The sequence below is a fragment of the Pteropus vampyrus genome, unplaced genomic scaffold (genome assembly GCF_000151845.1).
Source record: "Pteropus vampyrus isolate Shadow unplaced genomic scaffold, Pvam_2.0 Scaffold393, whole genome shotgun sequence".
NCBI classification, from domain to species: Eukaryota; Metazoa; Chordata; class Mammalia; order Chiroptera; family Pteropodidae; genus Pteropus; species Pteropus vampyrus.
Genome location: NW_011889174.1, coordinates 1,219,374 through 1,229,073, shown reverse-complemented (window position 1 = coordinate 1,229,073; position 9,700 = coordinate 1,219,374).

Sequence of the window (9,700 nt, the reverse complement as noted above, 5' to 3'; positions counted from 1 at the left end):
GCAAATTCCAGATCTCTCCAATCTTCCAGATTTAGTAGGTAACTTGGTGCCCCAAGGATTTCTTGGCTGATGAACAACCTTGGCTGATGGGAAAAGATTCCTTTGAAATGCTGTGGATTTGTTTCATAATTTAAAGTAGTCAAGGACAAAAAAGAATTGAAGACAGAGGATAACTCAGTGAAGAGATGGACTATTGTAAAGGAGGGAAAATGTTGCACCATAACAATTCTGGGAAATAAAAAACTAGATGAGGAAGTCAGGTAGTATAAACCCAAATATTTGAGGATTTGCATTTTGAAATAAAAATCTAAGAGAAAAGACAGACCCTTTCTGAATAATTAATTGTAAAATATAAAAATCAGTCAGAAGTGGCTGAGTTCAAAGTCATGGTTGAAAGTAGGAAAGTGTAATCATTTTTTTAGTTAAAATCTATGGCAAAATATAAAATTTGGAAAAGACAATAAACAGTATTTTGGTGCTGCTGAGATAAAAGAAGAATACTGAACTAGAGAAAAAGATTTTCAGCATTTAATTGTAACTTTGTAATTGTAAATTTGTAACACCATAACTTTGTAGAGTATTGTTTTTGTATTTTTATGCAAAAGAAAAATAGTTAAATCAGAGAAATTTGAGCGTTAGTATGATCTTAATGTAGGGCTTTAAAATAATTTCTAAAATAGCTTTTGATTTTGAATCAAAGTAAAATTTGAAGTTTTTACCGTGGATGAAAAACCCCATGTGATATGCTTCTGCTCTACTGTCAGGCTTTCTGCCCCTATCTCCTACTTAGGGAGAAAAAAGCACTATATTAAGAGGATAAGAGGATATTTATATGCAATATTTATATGCCCCGCTTGTTTGCTCCATTACTTTAGCTATGCTGGTTGCCTCTGCTAGTCCTAGCACATGCCAAGCACCCTCTCACCTCATGGGCTGTGCACTTTGTGTACGTTTCCACTGGAACACAGCTATTTTTTTTACCTGCAGTTTTGCATGGCCAGCTCCTTTGTCACTCCAAGTCTCTGCTCAAATGTCACTTTATCCATGTGTCTTCCCCGACATCATTATAAAAAATAACACCTTCATTATCAGTTTTTATCTCCATTATCTTGCTTTATTTTCTTTCCCATGGCATTTAATGTCCCTGACATATTATTTGCTTACTTCTATCTTGCATACTAGAATAAGAGCATGTAACATTTCATGAGTGAGTTGCGTCGTTCAGGTATTGAGAATATTTATGAATTTATAAGGCAACTGATAGAATATTGTGATTTGGGTAAAAATGCAGAACTTAGTAAAGAAGGAAAATGTGCTTTTTTCATTCGTCGGACCTTTTTTGATCAGTGTGACCCTGGTTTCAAACTTGATGCTATAGATATCAAAGACTTGCTCTCACAGAAGTTACAGTTAAGCACAATAAACAAGTCCTTAAAAAAAATCCAAATCTTCAGTAAGACATGAGGGCAAGAATTTAAGATAAATTATTTCTGTTGTCTTAAGGCAAATTTCTACAGAATAGTGCAGTGTTTCCCAGAACTTAGCGGGATTTTAGTGCAAATAGACACAAAAAGGTAGATCTTTCCAGTAGCCATAATGTGACACTGTTGTTGTCCTATGGAAGTCATGGCATATAACCCTCAGCCTTTGCTGGCAGGTCTTCTACAGCAGGTGTCCCCAACTCCTGGGCCACAGACCGCTACCTGTCCATGGCCTGTGAGGAACCAGGCCACATAGCAGGAGGTGACTGGCAGGCAAGCCAGCGAAGCTTCATCTGTATTCCCCAGCACTAGCATCACCACTCAACTCCACCTCAGATGATCAGGTGTTAGATTCTCATAGAAGCCCTGGTCCCTGGTGCCAGAAAGGTTGGGAACCACTGTGCAGGACCTAAGGGCAACATGTTTCTCTGTGAGCTAAACAACAAAGCCACTGGGCCAGTGAAGATAATTCTTCCATCTTACCCAAATGAATTTTTTACAAGCTGTCTACATATATTCATATTGCTTCCATTTGGAATAAAATAATAATTTCACTGCACTTGTTAAATCATCATTTGAGCTTTAGAGCCTCACCTGCACAGCCTAGACAAGAAGTTCCCAAAGAAATCACCAGGTCACAGAATGTCAATGGCCAGTACACACAAAATCATTTATCTTGGGATTGCCTGGGCTTGGTAAAATCTGAAATTTATTTTTACTCTTTTCTTTTCATTAATTATATCTAACATAAACATGACTGGGACTAAGAGTCTTGTGAGTTCTAAATTATTCATTTTCTGCTTGTTTCATGTTGAAAGAGCCCTGAATCTATATGGTGTCCAGCTTTGCCCAGAATGGCTCCTGAATAAATTCTGATTCTGATAAACCTACTACAGTGATCCTAGTTTTCTAACTACAGATTGTTTAGAGTGAGTTCTACCCCATTGCTAAGATTTGGGAAAGGTCAACTGAGGGTAGGGGTTTTCAGGAAAGAATTCGCATCACTCATTAAGTTAGATGAACAAGGAAGAGACCTTGTACACCTTCCCACCTGGGTCTTTGGCCAGCAGTGGTCATTTGTGAGCATGAGAGGTGCTAGCCTGTGGTGCTCAGACATGCTAAGCATGGCACAACAGGAAGGTGAAAAGAATGTTGGTGCCATTATGTCACTGAACAACTGAATTTACAAATCCTAGACCACTTGTTTGTGAGATGACACGTTTTTGTCCTTGTTGTTTAAGCCAATAGAGTCAAGGTTATTTGCTATTTGCATCCAAAGCATTCCATAAGATAGTAGTTATATACATAAAACCACAAAAATGAAAAGATTTAGGGCTCTTCAAGATATTTCAAAGATAATTTTTGTCTTTAAGTGGTTTTTCAATGTGTGCTGACTTTAGAGCCTAATCCCTGAGGTAATCCCACAGAAGTTTTTTTTTTTTTTTTTAATGAAAGGTAGTGATTACTGCTTAAGTAAAAACATGTCTTATTATCTTAGATTTATTTTGCTTTAGTGTCCTAATTTAAATTTCTAAATCTGGGTGTTCCTCATCCTATTCATTGTATCTCAATACCCTTAACCTGTCTGTAGCTATCTTTTGGGCTAAGATAGTCAGTCATCTGGCCCAAGCCTGGCCCCTTAGACATTTTCTTTAGGCTACTCAGATTTGGGTCTCCAAGACATGGGTCAGTCTTTATTAGCTCTTGAACTGAAAAGTGATGCAATTAAAGTCTGGGTCAGCCAAGTTTGGCCTTATGAGTACCAAAGTAAAGAAGGCAATTCTGCAGAAAAGAGAAAAATGAAGAGGTGAGAAGCAGGAATAAGAGATCATGCCAATCCAGAGAGACAGAGAGTAATTTCGGTATCTTTAATATCCATTTTCTGGATCCATTTGCATTTATGCATTGGCCTTGGGTTCCACAAAATAAATTTATATTTACTAATGTTTTATCATTTTTGTTGGAAGAAATTGAGGGGGTTTATGTTACTTGCATTCTTTTTATTCTTGACCAAGATACTAGTGAACTGAAAGAGACTTACTTAATAGGATTTTCTCTTTCTTTTCTTGGTAATGCCACAGCAATTCACATTCTTTTATGGCACTAATTTAAATCTATCTTGTATGAAAGCTGTTTGGCAGCTTGCATAATCTGCTTTAGTAGTGTATGGGTTTAAGAGCAAAGATTAGCTTTATTTTTCTTTTAATCTACTGAATCATGAAGTATTATTCTTTGCTTATAAAAAGAATTAAAAATATTTGTTGAAAGAAATCTACAGACTGAAGAAGGAGGAAATGGGATTTTCACTTTTCCAAATTGAATGTTTATTTCAGGTACTTTAGGAATATCTTGAACCACTGAATAAAGACATAGCCAAATAAAATTCATTTTTTTAATTCAAAGTTCTTTAATGCAATTAAATCCTTTTCTGCACTCATCAACATTGTCATCCTAGGAATGATTCAAAATCATAACAAATGCCATTGTACAGTTTTTGCATATTATTGGAGATTAAGTAGATCTTAAAGCAAACATGTTATTTTTTAATTAATTAGAAGACAATAAATTCCAAATGGCATTTTATTGACAATGATCTTAAAACTTTTATTAGAAGGAGATATGGCTGTAGGGTTGTCATTGCTCTAATAACCCTTCTTTTAAACAGTGCATGAATTATCCTCTTTGAATAGTGAGAGTCAAAGAAATTCTCCAAATATTGTGACTAGAATGGCTCAGCTCTACACCCCTGACCTCTCTTTTCTTAGAGCATTTACTTTGGAAAATTTGTAATCGCAAATTCTTTCTCTATTCTTTGAAACATATGTAAATCTTTTTCAGGCTTTTTGCCAGTGTGACAACCCAAGAATGTCTTTCTCAAGGACCTACGTGCCAAACCTTTGAAATGTAATCATCAAGGAAGATGACGTCAGTATCATTGATTATTAGATATCAGAAATCTCCCAGTATCCTGAGTGGGTAGTGGTTAACTTCCACAGGTGCTTTACTCCACTTCGTAAAACGACCTTCTGACATGAAAATATGAGAAAGTTTACTTTCCTTTTGGGTAAGACCAATTAGCAAACACAAGTGACCTACAATTTCCCCACTCTAGTTTTGAAAAACAATCCAGCAGCTTTTTTTTTTCCCAGTAGAGTTTAGTTCAGACTGAGTTCTGGTCTATCTCTCTCCTATTGTAATAAACTTAAATAATATCTTTTTGTCTGTTTAACTTAGTCTAGTGATATTTTTGCTTTGACAGATTCGAGGAAGAAAAAAGTGATTTCCCTCAGCATATTTATAAAATATTATTAGGAGACTGTCAGTATTATATGTCTTAAATTTTAAGATATTTAATTGCTTTACACATATTATGTGTGAAATAATGATTGATTGCATTTAAATTAGGATATGCTGCTAGGCTTTGCATCACCCACACTCAGAAAGGATCCTTCTCAGATTTCCTCTTGCCCCCATTAGTTTGGGGAGTCTGGAGATTCTGGAGTCATTTGCTTCAGAGATTCAGGGTGCACTTATAGAGAACACTTCTGTAATATGCAAGGGTTTTCCTACTAAAGGAAAGTTTTCCTACTGCTTGTAATACTTACCTCCTAATGCATCATGCTGTGATAATTCTTGATTACAGATATTTCCATCTTGTGTCAGTAATTTTCCCCTGCTTTGACAAGGGCATCTTTTCAGGTAAAGACACACATGTTAGGAAACCAACTATAGGTAAATAACTAAGCTGATTTCAGTGCTCTTCTCCTGCCTTCCAGCTCTGCTCACTTCCCCAGGCACTTGGGTCCCCTTTTTCTAAAATTTTCCATCAAGGAGACATTCCAAGGACTGGACTGGGGAACTGCTCACAGATGAGGGGCAGGAGGAGGAAGGAGAGAATTTCTAAAAGAGTGTCAGGGAAAGAGGAGTCAAGGGACAAATGAGCAGAAAGTTACTGGATATCACAGAAGAAAACAATGGGATCTTTGATTGACCTAAAAATGATTAAGAAAATAAGGAATTTTGAAAAGAAATTAAAAAAGTGGTGGTGGTGGTGGGGTGGGTGGGGGTAGTGGAACACAAGGGAAAATAAAAGCACACATTCTCACCACTGAAGATTACTCTCAGAGAACATTGGATCATATATTATGTGCCTACCACTCCATTCAAGAATGAAATAGAATTGAGTAAGTGAATTAAATGGTAAACATATTATATCTCTTTCTGTGATGCTAGCTAGTCTACGGTCTATTAAAGAAGAGGTCATAAAGAGTCCTATAAATCTGGGACAGGAATAATGGGATTATTAGAATTCGGAAAAAGTTCTTAAATAACAGGTATTAATCCCCTTTTAATATTTAGAACTTGTTGAAGGTTTATGCTAAATTCATAATAATTTTTTATTTAGAACCTCCAAATACTGGAAGTGCATTACTTTCTACCGGTCAACAACTTTATTTTAACTAATTTCTACTGCACGAGAGATTTTAGACATAATGAGATAATGATATTTTTATTTACTTGAAAGATGACTTGTCTACTGTGGGTCTGGCCATATAAGAGAGAAGCTGGCTAAGTGAGGACTAGGGATAAGGCTTTACATATAACAAGGAAGATATGTCTGCAAGGCCTCTGGAAGATACTGATTTGTAGAGGACAAAGCTACTGGGCTGGTGGAAGGTCAGAGAAAGTGAGAGAAATCCTGGATAGTGTGACAGAGAATGATCTGAGGAAGAACAAAAATATGAATGTAACATTAATTAAGCTGATGGATGTGGGGTGTGTATTTTAACTTCTACTTCTCCTCGAAATTTTCAGTAAAAACTACTAGTAACAATCTTCAGGAAAAGTCTATTTCTTGCTATCGATCTCGATGAGGAAAGATTCTTTATGGTAAATAAAGAAGGACTAAGTTGCCTTTAACAGAAGCTCACCTGAGCCAGCCATATCAGGGTTGCCTCTAAAAGACCCTACACAGAACTCCTTCACCATGTGCAAATGGAAAAGCAAATTACTGGTAGTGTTTATGGAGGGTCCACATGTGTGGATCTTGTACTAAAGAATTAAGTGAATTTTATATCTAATAAGAATTAACAAATACTATTCACATTGTCCATTTTGTACATTGAATAAGACGATTTGTTCTATCATTTTTACACAGCCTGGCTAGACTTAAATATTTAAGGATGACTTTATTATTCTTTGGTCATGGAGTTACTCATTCACTTTGCTAAAATTTGTTAAGCAATACATGCTAGAGGCAATAATATCAGATGGCTTTCTCAAGTTGCTCATGACTGAGGAGCTAAGACAGGTATCTAAATAGATGATGATGATACAATACAACTTATGCAATAATAGAGGAATTTTTAAAAGTGCTATTTAAGCACAGAAAAAGGGAATGAGTATTATTCAAATGTAGAGCAGGTTAGGAAAGATACCAAATTATATACATGCTTATTCTATTATCCTTCTTACCAGAACTTTTTTTATAGACTTTTTAAATAAAATCTTTCCAAATAGGGGTTAGGAGTAGAATCTAGTCTAATAACACATATAAAGTTTTCTAGAATGTGATTTTTTTGTGTTTTTGGCTTTTTTTTTTTTTTTTGCTTTTTTTTTTTTTTTTTTTGGTTTTCTGGTCAGTTAACAAACATTGGCATGAATGTACTAGTTACAGAAACTGGCACTTAAATTTTGGAATAGGGGGAAAAATCAAAGCAATCTGCTCCAAAATGAAGCCAACAAGATAGTTCTGCCAAGAGATGATGGCAGTGTTCTAAATATAATCATTTTGTGATGGCTGAACTGTTTCTCATTTTCCTTTCCTTTATAGCATATCTTGTTTACGTTTGATTAATAAATGCAAATGTAATTGTCACCACAGAACAGGCCACTTTAAACAAGTCTGTTTCTAGAGAATTTTATTTAAGCTGTTTGACCCACATTTGTCTTTGGGATGCCATCATCATGTTACCCACTTTGAGTGCATCTAAGTGGCACCTGGAACAGGATCATCAAGCACGTATTTGATTTTCATATGAGGCATATGTTCATTTAGGCAGCTAATATAGTTTCCGTGCTATCAGTGAAAATCTATAATCAAGGCAGTGTGTACAAGCCCAAAGACCTGAAAATCAGAAACTGAGTATCCCTCCTTTCCAAGCTAAGGCAAAATAAATCTTCTTAGATAAGGAGGTGTATAGGCATGCAAATATTTGAAGTTGAATAGTAGTAGAAAAGTTTTTATTTAAAAAAAGGTTCAGAAAAAGTAAAAAATCACATGATATCACTTATATGTAGGATATAAACCTAAAAGTAACAAATGAACAGGACAAATAAATAGAGACTCATGGACATGGACTATAGACTAGTGGTTACCAGAGGGTAGAGGATGGGGGAGGTAGACAAGGTAAAGGGGGTCAAATATGTGGTGATAGAAAGAAATCTAACTATGGGAGGTGAACGCACAGTGTAAACATAAATATGCCTTACTGTTAAAGTGTACAGATGAAACTTACTGGATTTCGTTAACCAATGTCACCCTAAAGAAAAAAAAAACTACTTAAAAAAAAAAGGTTCAGGAAAAGTTGTGATATAAGTAAATTAGAAAACACTTACTACAGGAAAATACATTAAAATAATGAGTAGAGATGGAAATGTCTTCTCAGTAGGATAGCATCTCCAGATGTGATTGTTGTTGGTTTGCTATTATTGCTATTGGTGGTGATGGTGATTTTTTGCTTTCTGTTGGTATTTTGATTACTCCTTTAGAAAATTTAAAGTTTACTTTCCTGATTAAGATCATTTGTCATCTTAATTTAGTCAGACACTAATATCCCTGAGAAACTATAATTTCTTCAACATCGATGGGACCCAAACCTTAGGCTCTGGAAATATTTGAGGTCCTTAACTGAAAATGCAGGTTTCCGAGCATCTCCTTCAAAATTCAGTGTTCCTGTTAATATCTTTAGGTGATTTTATCTTTATTTGCTGCTAATATTTTTTAGTATACATTTATATAACCACTTGTATCCTTTTTTTTTGTAGGTTGTTAATTTGTGTCCTTTGCTTTTGTAGATTGTTAATTTGTGTCCTTTGCTCTTTACTGTCTTTTTACTGATTTATAACAAATCTTGATACATATACATATACTTTTGATATATATCTTGATATAGATGGATAGATAGATATGAACTTTGATCTTTTATATGTACTGTAAAAACTGATCTTCAAGTGCTGTTGGCAATTTAATTGTGTGGGTTTTTTTTTTTTTTTTTGAGTGCATGTGTGTTTGGGCGGTGGATGGGTTTATATGTATGTATAATAGGTAGGTAACAGACATTGGTTCTTGGCCACATGATCTATATTTTATTGCTAAGAGAGGAAGAATTTGAGCAATTGGTTTCAGTGGGATAATGTTTTTGAAATATAAGCCAAATTTTAACCTGTTTCTCCTGGCACTTCCTACTCCCCTTTCTTCCTCTACCCCTAATTCAAGGTGAGAGCTTATTCTGGACTCTTTGTTTTAAGGAAAAGATGTGTCAGCAGAAGACAGCAGAGGAGGAGCTACTTCTGGTTTTTAAGTCTCAAGAGTTCAAGCCCTTCAAGTAATAGGAAGAATCAGGGTAGCAAACAATAGATTTGAGAGAAAAATATGATGAGTTAGTCCTAGTCTTTCTGCTCTCAAATTTTAAGGAAAAAGCAATGTTCTTTTGACTAAGGGAAGGGGTTACCCTTGAACCTAAATGTTCTATGATATCAGGAGGCTTTCTGAAGTGGACCTTGTTCCCTTCCTCCTCAGGGACAAAACATTCTGGACAACTAATAGAGCCTGAGAGAAGAGTGACCCCCTTTTTTGGTTGATTCCTTAGTAGTTCCCTGGAAATGTGGCAAATACCACAGAACAGTTTTTAAAAGGAATCCAGGAGCACAGACCCCAGGTGACCTAATAAAGTTTATAGTTTTCCAACACAACACGGTCAGGGAACAGAATGAGCCTTTTCTTCAAAGGGTCAGATAGTAAATATTTTAAAGCTTTGCAGGCTATATGATCTCTGTCACAATTACTCAACTCTGCCATCGCAGCACAAAAGCAGCTATTGATGATATTTCAATAATGGGCAGGTTTAAGTTCCAATAAAACGTTATTTACAAAATAAGCAACTGGCCAGATTTGGCCAGTGAGCCTAGTTTGCCAGCTCCTGCCTTAGAACGTGCCT